The 14,902-nt window shown below is 44.1% G+C and overlaps 1 protein-coding gene across 1 annotated transcript in view; it reads right to left on the bottom strand.

The window, feature by feature from the left end:
- Positions 1-14,902, bottom strand: part of LOC309564347 (uncharacterized protein) — a 106,516-nt gene that overhangs the window by 23,199 nt on the left and 68,415 nt on the right. The window lies entirely within an intron of this gene.

Below are 14,902 nucleotides of genomic sequence, written 5' to 3'. Positions count from 1 at the left end.
TGTGGCTTCAGCTGTATGAACGGTGATCAACGGTTCTACATAGTAGAACCGTATGATCATCTCTCATACACAGGGGAGAATGACAGGCAGCTTGTTTACACAAGCCGCCTGACTTTCTCCTTCTCCCATGCCGATCGCAGAGTGGCCGGCGGACATCGGGTCCGCCGGTCACACACGCGGGGGGGTCCGTGACCACGCGGGAGCGCGCCTCCGGGGGTGCGCGCCTGCTCCCTAGACCCTCACAAGCAAGCGACGTAGACCTACGTCAGTTTGCCTGTGAGGGGCTGACCGCCGACGTAGATAGTCGTGCGGCGGTCGGCAAGTGGTTAATAAGAACATTTGTTGCAGTGAGGGGATGTACACTATATTACCAAAGGTATTGGGATGCCTGCCTTTACATGCACATAATGAATATTAACCACTTAAGCCCCGGAGGATTTGGCTGCTAAAGGACCAGGGGTTTTTTTGCGATTTTTTACTGCGTGACTTTAACGGACAATTGCGCGGTCGTGCGACGCTGTACCTAAACGAATTTGACGTCCTTTTTTTCCCACAAACAGAGCTTTCTTTTGGTGGTATTTGATCACCTGTGCGATTTTTTAAACACGCGCTATAAACAAAAAAAGAGCGTAAATTTTGCAAAAATAACAATATTTTTCACATTTTTTTATATGAAATTCCCCAAAAAAAAAAGTAAAAATCAAAATTTTTTAACATTTTTCGGCCAATTTGTTTTATGCTACCTATGTTTGGTAAAAAAAATCGCAAAAAGCGTATTTTGATTGGTTTGCGCAAAAGTTATTGCGTTTACTAACAAAGAGAAAGATTTTTGTCATTTTTGGTGTTTTTTTTTTTAACGCGTAATGGCGGCGATCTGCGATTTTTTTTTCGGTACTGCGACATTGCGGCGGACAGATCGGACCCTTGACTGACATTTTTGACACTTTTGGGGTTACCAGTGACATTACTGCAGTAATCAGTGCTATACATATGCACTGTTACTGCAAAAATGACACTGGCAGGGAAGGGGTTAACTTTATTGGACAGGGAGGGGTTAAGTGTGTCCTAGGGGCGTGCTTTCTACTGTGTAGGGACATTCCTATTGGTGTAAAAGCAAAGATCAACCGTTCTACATAGTAGAACGGTCAGATCTTTACTTTTACACAGGGAGAACTGACAGGCAGCTTGTTTACACAAGCTGCTCTGTCTTTCTCCCTTCACAGGAGCGATCGCAGTGTGACTGGCGGACATCGAGTCCGCCGGTCACACGCACTGACTTGCCTGTGAACGAGCCGCGGCGGGCGCGCGCCTCGGCGGGCGCGCGCCCGCCCGCGATAGGCTCGCAAGTCAGTGACAGGCGAGTGACGTACCGATACGTCACTCTGCCTGGCCGGGGCTGACCGCCGCAGTATATAGTCGTGCGGCGGTCGGCAACCGGTTAATGGCATCCCAGTCTTGGTCTGTAGGGTTCAATATTGAGTTGGCCCACCCTTTGCAGTTATAACAGCTTCAACTCTTCTGGGAAGGCTGTCCACAAGGTTTGGAGTGTGTCTTTAGGAATGTTCAACCATTCTTCCAGAAGCGCAGTTCTGATATGAACGAGAAGGTCTGGCTCGCAGTCTCCACTCCAATTCATCCCAAAGGTGTTCTATCGGGTTGAGGTCAGTTCCTCCACCCTAAACTCACTACTCAATGTCTTTATGGACCTTACTTTGTGCACTGGTGCGCAGTCATGTTGGAACGGGAAGGGCCAACCCCAAACTGTTCCCACAAAGTTGGGAGCATGAAATGTCCAAAATGTCTTGGTATGCTGACGCCTTAAGAGTTCCCTTCACTAAGACTAAGGGGCCAAGCCCAACCCCTGAAAAACAACCCCACACTATAATCTCATCTCCACCAAATAATTTGGACCAGTGCACAAAGAAAGGTCCATAAAGACATGGATGAGTGAGTTTGGGGTAGAAGAACTTGAGTCCTGACCTCAACCCAATAGAACACATTTGGGATGAATTACAGCGGAGACTACAAGCCAGGCCTCTTCGTCCACATCAGTGCCTGACCTCATATCTTCTGGAAGAATGGTTAAACATTCCCATAGACACACTCGTAAACCTTGTAGATAGCCTTCCCAGAAGAGTTGTAGCTGTTATAGCTGCAGAGGGCGTGCCAACTCAATATTGAACCCTACGGACTAAGACTGGGATGCCATTAAAGTTTATGTGTGTGTAAAGGCAGGCATCCCAATACTTTTGGTAATATAGTGTATCTTGCGCCAAAAGAAGAGGTAAGGGGAAATCTTCCATTGGGAAATCTTACATTGTTCTGGCGACAATAATCTAATCTAACATCTTTTGTCCTCAAAGATGTCTGCAAATCAGAAAGTGAAGAGAAATTTCCCAGACAGATGGGTATTCTAGCCATTCCCTACTTCAAAACCTTGTATACGCTACTAATTTTATTTTTGTTCAGCGAAGTGGGTTGAACGAAAAAAAACTGACAGCTCAGAAGAAATCACTGTACTAACTATCAGGTGTTAGTACAGCGATCTTACCTTGTGTGCTATTGTGTTCTGACAGGGGGATTGACCCCGCCAGAACACTCCAATCAGCGCTCTCAGCCATTGGCCAATCAACAGATCTTTTTCGTTCATGCCCCTTTGACAGAAGCTGGCTGAATGGCCAAGTTGTGATGGGAAATTAATATGATGCAGCATGCTTAGAATACAGAAACTAGGAAACAGTCATTTACAATTAAGAGATATGTCAGGTCTTAGAGGCAGGCCATGGCCCACCCTAGGCTGCCATGACAAGTGTTAGGTAAAGGGTAGGTGAAAATCTGAAAAGAGGCATATAATTGTTACATAGGCATATGGTTGTATTGCTTTATCTCTAGAGCTATATATATAGAAAGCAGTAGTTGCCATCATCCCTAATGAAATTGGTAGAAAATAGTTGGTTCCTCCAGCCAAGGAAAAATTGGGTTTGTGCAGGCAATAGTAATATATATAAAACAAAATCTATTGTGTCATACGAGAAAAAAAGAAAACACAAAGAAAACGGTATTCATTTGAATTCACATAAGTGCTATACATATCAAACAGTGGCGGCTGTGCCGCATGGTTGCATATTGCTTATATGCAGGTATGGTGATTCCCGATGTAGAGAACATGGGGTTCCGACGCGTTTCGGCATTAAGTAAAAAAATTGCCCTTTTCAAGGTTATCATCAAACGCTAAAAAGTGAAAATACATGAAATTAGTGACATTGCGTTGGTTTTTCATTCTATTCATACATAGTCTTTTTTGTTGCATACCGGTTGTGCAGAGATTCCCAACCAGAAATTGGTAGGGGCCCGCCTCATCTAGGGCCACAGGAGCTGCCACTGGATCTAGGAGAGGGGTCTGCGTGGGAGCCAAGGGACATGTATTGATACCTATGAGTGTACATTTGTGAGGGAACTAGTGTTTGGTTATACCAGGATTTCCCAATGACTTGGGTTGTCCCTGGTTTGTATAACTGAATGTACTTACTTTGTTCCTGTATGTAGAGGGTCCCAGTAGGTAGTTACTGGGATTTCACCATCCCCTGAGAATAAGGGGAGGGGGTGTTACTAGTAGGCTCAATGAAAGTTCCTACTTGTGTGTTGAAGACGTTTCTTGGCTTAAAACTTACATGTCTGGTTGTTTAGGTTCCTCTTGGAAGAAGAGGTCAGTCAGAGGCCCCTGATTATGGAAATATAGACCTGGAAGAGGATGCATCATTTTTAACTGGATACTGTCTGTGGATGGTATGGTAAACTAATGTGACCCAGAGAGGAAGCTGCCTACTTATTTAGGTCCACTGTGTATGTGGGTTTACTGAAGGGGGTATCCAGGGTCCTCCTTTAAGGTTAAGGAAGCCTATGAAAAGTAAGAGAAGTGATACTTCTTAGTGGGGGATGCATTGAGACCAGGTGTTTGCCTTGTAGAGTAGTACAAGGTAAAAAACAAAGAGGGGGTTTTTCCTTACTTGTTCCGGGGTAACTCTGCCGTGTGGGTCTCTTTAAACGATGTCCTTGTGTGCTTCCACTGCCCTCCGAGACGTTCACTCCCCGCCGGCTGGTGAGGAATGGCGTCCCTGGAGATCCCCAGCGTCTATTTATATGCATCGTGCATGCACGCCACCGCGCTGCGCGATGCCTGGAAACCAGGGCTTCGACAGGTCTGCCGACATCTGCGCCGAGCGGCTGCACGTGCTGCCTGTCAGCTCCAAGCCTCGGCTCATATAGATAGAGACGCCGCCGACACAGAGAGTAGCTGCAAGGACCCAGTGAGGGCTGGGTTTGAGGACCACCGGGGTGGTGCTGATGGGATGATAGGCAGCTAAAATAGCCCCAAATCAAGGGGCTTACCGTGCCGGGCGCAGCTTCTGTTGGGGTCCATGTGAGGTCCACCCCCCCAGGGGGGAGACAATCTTTTGCACAAGGATGCATTTACAATATTGCAGTTGCAAGACAAGTTTGAGAAACTACATAAATGTTATGTCAATAATGAACAAAGTATTAGACAAAGATAAAGTTAAAAATGAATAAATAATAAAGGGGCGGAGAATAGACTCCTAGTATTTAGACAGAGATCTGCACTTGAAACGAGGGGGTAGTTAGTGGGGGTGCTGGTGTAATTTGAATGGAACAGGGTTGAAACAACCCTCCCTCTCTCAACAGGGAGTGTTGATGGGGTGTTTGAGTGCGGGGAAACCTACACTAGCTGATTGAGTTAGTCCCTTTTTCCGAAGGAGAAGCCCTCCAAAAAGGGGCGGTAACTTTCGCAATCATTCAGACCAGGGGGGATAGTCACTTGGAGGTGTCTTATCCAGCGCATTTCCCGCTGCAATAAGACTTTATTCCATAACCCCCCTCTTCGGGGGATGTGGACCCTATCTAGGGCCATAAAAGTCACTTTTGGCATTCTGTTTTTATGTGTCTTGACAACATGACGCCCTAAAGGGAGATGGAAGTTCCCTATTGTCATGCTCTGGATGTGTTTGTTCACTCTTATACCAAATTCCTGTCGGGTTTTACCCACGTAAAAGGCTCCACATTGGCATTCCATTAAATATACAACTCCCTTAGTCTTGCAGTTAGCGAAATGCCTAGGCCTAAAGGTTTTACCGTTCAGTAGTGTTTTAGTGGTACATTTATGTATCACTTGGCACTGCATACAACTCCGGCATTGAAATGTGCCTTAGTCCTTGCATGGGTCTTTGCTTGACAGTTCCTTAAATTCACTGTGCACCAGGGAGTCTTGGATGGAGCCCGCTTTTCTAAAGGTGATGGCTGGTGTGTTGGATACCAGGTCTTTGATGGTGGTATCTTGGGTGAGAATGGCCCAGTTTTTCTCTAGGATTTTTTTCAGCTGGAGATGCTGGTTGGTGTATCTTAGAATGACTCTGGTTACTTATTTTTCTTCATCAGTGGCTTTTTTAGGGGCTTTTTTAAAGAGTACTTCTTGATGATCCAGAGTCCTTACTCGGTTGAAGGCTCTTTTCAAGCATGATTTAGTATAGCCTCATTTGAGTAGGCATGTTGTCAGGGCATCGGACTCTTTTTGGAAATCTTCGTATCTTGTGCTGTTGCATTTGATACGTAGGAATTGGCTGTATGGAATAGACTGTTTAATGATTTTGGGTGGAAACTTCCTGCATGTAAGATGGTGTTTCCTGTGGTTTCCTTCCTGTACAATTTGGTATGGAGCTTACCCTGCATGTCTTTTTCTACGCTGGTATCCAAGAAGGTCACTTGGTTTGCACTATATGACATTGTGAAGTACAGGTTGTAGTTGTTTCAGTTCATCTTTTTGAGGCATTCCTCTATAAGGTGTTCGGGACCGTTCCATATGATGAACAGGTCATCAATGTACCTCTGCCATAGTAGGATTTGTTAATAGTATTCTGAGTTTTCCTCTTCGGCAAGGAATTCCTGTTCCCACACCTCCAGGTATAAGTTGGCTTACGATGGGGCGCAGCTGGTCCCCATTGCCACGCCGCATACCTGGAGGTAGTGAGAGCCGGAAAAGGAAAAGTAGTTATGTGAAAATATAAACTCCAACATTTGCAGTATGAAGTTATTAAATTTCACGTTGTGTAGACTTTGTTGTCTCAACACTTGCTTTACTGCCTGCAGGCCTTTGGTATGTGGGATGTTGTTGTATAATGATTCAACATCAATGGTTAATAGGAATGCGTCTTTAGGGATTTCCATTCCATCTATAATTTGTAAGAAGTGGATGGTATCTTCGGTGTGGGAGGAAAGGTCCTTTACGTGGGGTCTAAGATACGCATCAATTACCTGACTGATGGCTTCTGTGATGTTGCCATTGCCAGATACAATCGGTCTCCCAGGGGGGGTCAAGAATGTTCTTATGCACCTTGGGGATTGCATAGAAAGTGGGTGTCCGAGGATGTTGAATACGGATGTATTCCCAAAGAGTTTTTGATATGATGCCCTCATTGAGGGCCCTATCTACCTTCCGGTAGAAATCCTCGTTGTATGAGTTTATGAGAATGGGAGAGATTTTTTGGTAGCAATTGGTATTTTCGAAGATTTTTGAGCACATCTGTTTGTAGTGGTCTTTGTTCATGATCACTACATTCCCACCTTTATCTGATGGCTTGATTATTATGTCATCATTGTCTTGGAGTGTTCTGAGGGACTCGTGTTGTGTTTTGGTTAGATTATCCATTCGATAGTTGTCTTTCAATTTTTCAATTTCTTTGGTTGTCTCTCTTACGAACAATGCGATGGCTGGATTTTGATTCAAAGGTGGAAACTTGTGTGATTTTTTTTTTGAATGTTGGATTGGTACGTTCTTCTGTGTTGTTGTCACTGTCCTAGTCCTGTTGTATGGAGTCCCGTGGTTCCTCTGAGTAATATAATCCTTCTTGGAGAAGGAGATTTAGGTCTCTGATGGTTCTATATTCTGCAGCTGTTAGGCTGGTATATCCACAGACAGTATCCAGTTAAAAATTATGCATTCTCTTCCAGGTCTATATTTCCATAATCAGGGGCCTCTGACTGACCTCTTCTTCCAAGAGGAACCTAAACAACCAGACATGTAAGTTTTAAGCCAAGAAACTTCTTCAACACACAAGTAGGAACTTTCATTGAGCCTACTAGTATAACAACCTCCCCTTATTCTCAGGGGACGGTGAAATCCCGGTAACTACCTACTGGGACCCTCTACATACAGGAACAAAGTAAGTACATTCATTTATACAAACCAGGGACAACCCAAGTCATTGGGAAATCCTGGTATAACCAAACACTAGTTCCCTCACAAATGTACACTCATAGGTATCAATACATATCCCCTTGGCTCCCACGCAGGCCCATCTTCTAGATCCAGTGGCAGCTCCTGTGGCCCTAGATGAGGTGAGCCCCTACCAATTTCGGGTTGGGAATCTCTGCACAACCGGTATGCAACAAAAAAGACTATGTTTTGAATAGAATGAAAAACCAACGTAATGTCACTAATTTAATGTATTTTCACTTTTTAGAGTTTGGTGATAACCTTGAAAAAGGCAATTTTTCGACTTAATGCCGAAAGGCGTCGGAACCCCATGTTCTCTACATCGAGAATCTCCATACCTGCTTATAAGTAATATGCAACCATGCGACACAGCCGCCACTGTTTGATATGTACAGCACTTATGTGAATTCAAATGAATACAGTTTTTCTTTGTGTTTTCTTTTTTTCTTGTATGACACAATACATTTTGTTTTATATATAATACTATTGCCTGCACAATCCCAATTTTTTCTTGGCTTGAGGAACCAACTATTTTCTACCAATTTCATTAGGGATGATGGCAACTACTGCTTTCTATATATAGCTCTAGAGATAAAGCAATACAATTCAATTAGGATGGTGAATCATCCAACCCTCTCTAATCTTTAGAGTCTATTATACTTTTTTCTACACCTTAAAGAAACACCACTCCTACTTAATAGCAGGAGTTTCCTCTTCCTCCTCCCTGAGATAAGATATTCAGGAAGGAGCTTCCCTCCTACAATTGGAGGTTCTATAACTGACAGACCTCAGGCACAAAAATGGGTGACCTTGTGGGGACAGAATGGGACAACCTAATGACAGGGATACATACCAACATTCAGACCAAAGAGCAACAGAAATAAGACACCTTGGCACAGTTCTCATCACTGAAAAGGACATAAGAAAATCGGCTCTACACTGAAACATACAAACCTTTCAGAGATACATCAATGAAAACATAAACCCGATAGGATTAAGGATACAAATTTTCCCGACACTTGACAATATCACCAGTCATATGAAGAAGGAGTGGGAAAACATTCTAAATGAATGCTCGCGCAACCCTTATGTGACTATTACAAGACGAATATCAAAGACAAATAAAAATGCTGGATGATGACTTAAAATCGCTATACATTCAACTCACACCATTAAAAACCCTACCGCTCTATAGTGAGCAGGAAACTAAACTAAAAGAACATCTGGAGGAGCATAGCAAAAACATATTGAGAAATAAAGAGAAAAAATATTGGAGGGACAAGAATGCTTTCACCCAAGGAAGGGCATTGTAGCGGAGTAGCAGTATGATCCACGATATCTCCACTGGTAGTCAGGCACAGCATACAATAATCCTGGTAGCGTATAATATTCCCAACCCTCCAATAACCAGACAACACATAGCTTGGAGGTCAAAACTAGACTGCCTTGTTTATTGAAAAACACAGGGATCTACACTCAGTCAAAACCCCTCCCTCTTCAAGACATTCCACACACAAAGCTGAACATCCCATAATACCTTACTCTGCCAGACAGAAACAATATGACAATAGAAGGCAGGTATTTAACAATAACAAACCCCCACCCATCTCCTGAGGGACACTGCTCAGACATATGATAGGCCCAAGTGAAAGAGTTCTCACTCTCTCCACATAAACCACACTCAAAACACTTGGTTCTTAAAGGTATACACATGCAATAAACATAATGCATATACGAAGGACAATATACAGTGGCTGTGTTTGCCACAGGCATATAAGTGGAACAATCCCAGGAGGCCCAAAAATAGACCCCTAACTGGGAACAAATATCATGAACAGGCTGGCAACAGCTATTCATCAGACTCCTCCTGAATCTCCAACGCATCCGGCACAGAACAACCGGTAGTGAGGAGAAGGGGGCCATTCCAAAAACCAAGAAATGGCGGGTCACAAACAAAAAAACAAACACGAGAGGACAACAGACACACCGAGAATGAAGGAGGGGAGAATAGTGGCACAGACTCAAATAACCTACAGGGAGCAGAGGGTACAACCGCCTCCATCAAACATCATGACATCTTCACAAGATCAAAGAAGAAGAATCAGGACCCTACCACACAAAATAAGTTTTTATTTAGGCAAAGCCAAACCAATATCCAGGGCACAAGCACTATCAGACCAAAAGACACAAGCTCTCAAAATATGGAGGAAATGTCAATAATAAATCTCTCTTCCCACACACTGACGGAAGGAGAAAGGGAGGTCCTATCTCTAGGCCTCTCTTTTTGTCCTAATCGTCAAAATGATAAGTTTGAAACTATCAAGGACATAAACCTATTTGCACGGAAACTTTTACTAAAAACCATGTATGGCAAAAGAAGGAGGATTAGACGACTCAAAGGAACCACGGGACTCCATACAACAGGACGAAGACAGTGATGACACAGAAGATCGTACCAATCCAACATTCAAAAAGAAATCACACAAGTTTCCACCTTTTAATCAAAATCCAGCCATCGCATTGTTCGTAAGAGAGACAACCAAAGAAATTGAAAAATTGAAAGACAACTATCGAATGGATAATCTAACCAAAACACAACGCGAGTCCCTCAGAACACTCCAAGACAACGATGACATAATAATCAAGCCATCGGATAAAGGTGGGAACGTAGTGATCATGAACAAAGACCACTACAAACAGATGTGCTCATAAATCCCCGAAAATACCAATTGCAACCAAAAAATCTCTCCCATTCTCATAAACTCATACAACGAGGATTTCTACTGAAAGGTAGATAAGGCCCTCAACGAGGGCATCATATCAAAAACCCTTTGGGAATACATCCGTATTCAACATCCTCGGACACCTACTTTTTATGCACTCTCCAAGGTGCATAAGAACATTCTTGACCCCCCCTGGGAGACCGATTGTATCTGGCAATGGCAACATCACAGAAGTCATCAGCCAGGTAATTGACGTGTATCTTAGACCCCACGTAAAGGACCTCTCCTCCCACACCAAAGATACCATCCACTTCTTACAAGTCATAGATGGAATGGAAATCCCTAAAGACGCATTCCTATTAACCATTGATGTTGAATCATTATACAACAACATCCCACATACCAAAGGCCTGCAGGCAGTCAAGCAAGTGTTGAGACAACAAAGTCTACACGACGTGAAATTCAATAACTTCATACTGCAAATGTTGGAGTTTATATCGTCACTTAACTATTTTTTCTTTTCCGGCTCTCACTACCTCCAGGTATGCGGCTTAGCAATGGGGACCAGCTGCGCCTCATCGTACGTCAACTTATACCTGGGGGTGTGGGAACAGGAATTCCTTGCCAAAGAGGAAAACTCAGAATACTCTCAACACATCCTACTATGGCAGAGGTTCATCATTTGGAACGGTCCCGAACACCTTATAGAGGAATGCCTCAAAAAGATGAACTGAAACAGCTACAACCTGTATTTCTCAATGTCGTATAGTGCAAACCAAGTGACCTTCTTGGATACAAGTGTAGAAAAAGACATGCACGGTAAGCCCTTTTATTAGGGGCCATTTTAGCTGCCTATCATCCCATCAGCACCACCCTGGCAGTCCTCAAACCCAGTCCTCACTGGGTCCCTGCAGCTACTCTCTGTGTTGGCGGCATCTCTATCTATATGAGCTGAGGCTTGTAGTTGACAGGGAGCGCGCGCAGCCGCTCGGCGCATGCGCAGATGTCGGCAGACCGGCCAAAGCCCTGGTTCCCAGGCATCACGCAGCGCGGCACCGCGCATGCGCAATGCATATAAATAGACTCCGGGGATCTCCAGGGACGCCATTCCTCACCAGCCGGTGGGGAGTGAACGTCTCGGAGGGCAGCAGCAGTGGAAGCACACAAGGACATAGTTTAAAGAGACCCACACGGCAGAGTTACCCCTGAACAAGTAAGGAAAAACCCCTTCTTTGTTTTTTACCTTGTACTACTCTACAAGGCAATCACCTGGCCTCAATGCATCCCCCACTAAGAAGCACCACTTCTCTTACTTTTCATAGGCTTCCTTAACCTTAAAGGAGGACTCTGGATACACCCTCCAATAAACCCACATACACAGTGGACCTAAGCAAGTAGGCAGCTTCCTCTCTAGGTCACATTAGTTTACCGTCCCCTCCACAGACAGTATCCAGTTAAAAATGATGCATCCTCTTCCAGGTCTATATTTCCATAATCAGGGGCCTCTGACTGACCTCTTCTTCCAAGAGGAACCTAAACAACCAGACATGTAAGTTTTAAGCCAAGAAACTTCTTCAACACACAAGTAGGAACTTTCATTGAGCCTACTAGTAACACCCCCTCCCCTTATTCTCAGGGGACGGTGTAATCCCAGTAACTACCTACTGGGACCTTCTACATACAGGAACAAAGTAAGTACATTCAGCTATACAAACCAGGGACAACCCAAGTCATCAAAGTCGGATGAAAGTAGTGCAGGGACTACTTTGAAGTCATTGCAACTTGAAGTCGCACAGATATGAATTGTACTCATTGAAAATCATGGAGTACGACTTGTCATGCGACTTTGCAGTTCCAAGTCGCAAGACATGACACACAAGTGTGAAAGGGGCCTAAAGGTTGAATGGACACTTATACTGGCATATGCTGCACATCTGTTGTTTGAAATCTTTGCAAATTTATTAAAAATAAATAATGAAAGATTTACGCATAAATAAGTATTCACAGCCTTTGCCATGACACTCAAAATTGAGCTCAGGTGCATACTGTTTCCACTGATCATCCTTGAGATGCTTCTACAACCTGATTGGGGTCCACCTGTGGTAAATGCAATTGATTGGACATGATTTGGAAAGGCACACACCTGTCTATATAAGGTCCCACAGTTACCAGTGCATGTCAGAGCACAAACCAACCAATGAAGTCCAAGGAATTGTCAGTAGACCCCCGAGACAGGATTGTTTTGAGACACAGATCTGGGGAAGGGTACAGAAACATTTATGCAGCATTGAAGGTCTCAATGAGCACAGTGGCCTCCATCATTCGTAAATGGGAGAAGTTTGGAACCACCAGGACTCTTCCTAGAGTGGGCCGCCCGAGTAAATGGGGAGAAGGGCCTTAGTAAGGGAGGTGACCAAGAGCCCGATGATCACTCTGACAGAGCTCCAGTGTTTCTCTGAACAACCATCTCTGCAACACACCACCAATCAGGCCAGATGGAAGCCACTCCTCAGAAAAAGGCACAACCTGTCTGGAGTTTGTCAAAAGGCACCTGAAGGACTCTCAGACCGTGAGTATATAGGATGTAAAAATTGCTGTGTACTCCCCTTTTCCTTTGCAGGCTTGGAGAAGCAATTCACTGTCTTCATTGTACATATGTAAAGTTGTCATGTGTAGTTTAGTCAGTTAGGATGTTTACCTTTACCTGTCAGGCAGATTTTTGTTTGGCGGGGGGGTTGCACAAATTTATCCGGTACATTTCTATGTGTAAAAATTGTACAGCAGAGATATATATTTTTCTCGTAATTTATTGTATTCACTGGCCACATATTGGGTATGGCCCATGGCCCTGTACATATGTTATTTCCCCTTTCCCCCTTTCCAAGTTTGTGGGATATTCCTTGTAAATTTTTGTACAGGTTTTTTTTTTGTGGGGGGGGGGGGTGCCTAGAGCCAATGAGGACATGGCTCAGTTTGGTGGGGGGGTTGATGTAGCACCCTCTTAGGTAGCTGCTAGAGAGAAAGTATAGTTTTGAGTCCTGTCTGCTTACCAGAAGGACTGCAGTTAAATCTATATTGTTCTCTGCCTACCAGAGAGCAGGATCTGTTAGTGAGGCCTGCTCATTGTGCTCAGGTGCAACTCATTGTGTTTACAGAGTGTTTCACACTGGTCCAATAGGGAGGCATATTGGACAGTGGGAGGAAACCTGACAAATGAGTACACGGACGTTTGATACAGCCCTGGTGATTTGGCAGAGGAAAAGTGTCTTGTTGCATGCTGGGATATTGAATAAAAGCCAGGAGAACATGTGCTTGGGGTTATTTGGCTGGATAGCAGAGTCTTGGAGGGAGGGGACTGCTGCCTCCTCCTCTGTAGAGTTGCCATACGGCCTCAGGAGGTCAACCTGAAGGCCAAGAGAGTGCTAGTGAGGAACTGAACCTAGAGGTCTGGTGAAGCTGACTGAAAGGGGAGACACCGAAGGATCTTATTCTCAGTACAGTGAGTACAGATTTGTGTCAAGGGGCCTGACCTGAGGGGGGCCACCCCTGCAGCTAGAAGAGTCAGTGGACGGGTCTCAGTAAAGGGGATGCTAGTGAGTGTCCCGAAGATAATGTAGATTCACCAGGTCTATTGCTGGAGAGAAAAGAGCAAGGAGACTTAACTCTTTACATACATGTGGCAGTATGGATTAAGCAGTGCAGCTGCTTCCACAAACAACCTGGTAAGGCCAAGTGAGAGTTGTCCTTATCCATTGTGAATAGTTACAGTTGGAGTATCCTACTATTCCCTTCTCCCATCCAAGTTCCAAAATAAACACTAGAAATCAATACCCCTGGACTGTTTAATGTGTGACCAGCCATCGGGAGTAAGGAGGGATGTGGGAACTGTTTCCTAAATGGCTGTGTGCTGGTAATCAGAGGAGGCCCGAGAAGTCATTATAGAGCAAGCCCTAAGGGGACAGTGCTACATAAGGATTTGCAATGATGGTTGGAATGTTGGATTAACAGAAGGATTATTGCATACTATGTATGGACTGTCCATTTAGAGCACAGATCACTATATATCAGCCAACATTATTTTATATATGACAAAAAAGGACACACAGCGCAAATCGGAATATATAAAGTGACTGGTGCCAAAATTCTTGTGTAGGTGGGTGAAAACTGTGCAATATTGCAAATAAATAAATGAACAGTAAATTAATAAATTAAATAATTCATCCTAATCTGAATCATACAGTGCTGTGAAATCAAGTGCAAATACATATGCGTGATAGAAGGCAAATCAATATACCATACAATGGTGCATAAATAATTTAAATATGAATAAATAAATAAATAAAGTTCCATAAAAGTCCCAAAAAAGTCCTTAAGCAAGTAGCCAGTGAAGGTGCAATGTGCTTAAGTGCTCTTTATTGTACAAACTGGTGACAATCCGTGCCAAAAAGATAAGGTGCAATGGTGAGAGGGTCCACTCCCCGTGGATACTTCCACTTACCAGACTGCCACGACCCCTTAGCAATATTGCATGTGGGTCAAACGCACTTAGTCTGGTGTGGGTCTTTTGTTTTCCTTTGAGACTAGTCTTGTGGACTGAAATACCCAATCTTTCCTCAATAAGCCAAAGAATGTGGGACCATAGGAGGGAAAAACTCAAGATAATGTAATCCCGTTTCATAAGCTTTTATTAAATAATGCAGAAAAAAACTCACATTTCAGGAGTGATCACAAGCTTTCAGTGAAGATACAATCTCCTATGCAGAAAGGACTTCCAGACTTGCGGTGACTGCACGGGTTGCGCTGGTCCCGCCTAGCGTTCCACCAAGACCGGAAGCGGCGTAAGCTTCAAAAGTGAGCCGGAAATTGCGTTGACGCGTTTCACCCTCCTCCAGGG

The sequence above is a fragment of the Pelophylax lessonae genome (assembly GCF_965119305.1).
Source record: "Pelophylax lessonae genome assembly, chromosome: 9".
Classification (NCBI taxonomy): Eukaryota; Metazoa; Chordata; class Amphibia; order Anura; family Ranidae; genus Pelophylax; species Pelophylax lessonae.
The sequence above is the reverse complement of the archived record's forward strand: the minus strand, read 5'-3'. Positions and strand labels throughout refer to the sequence as shown.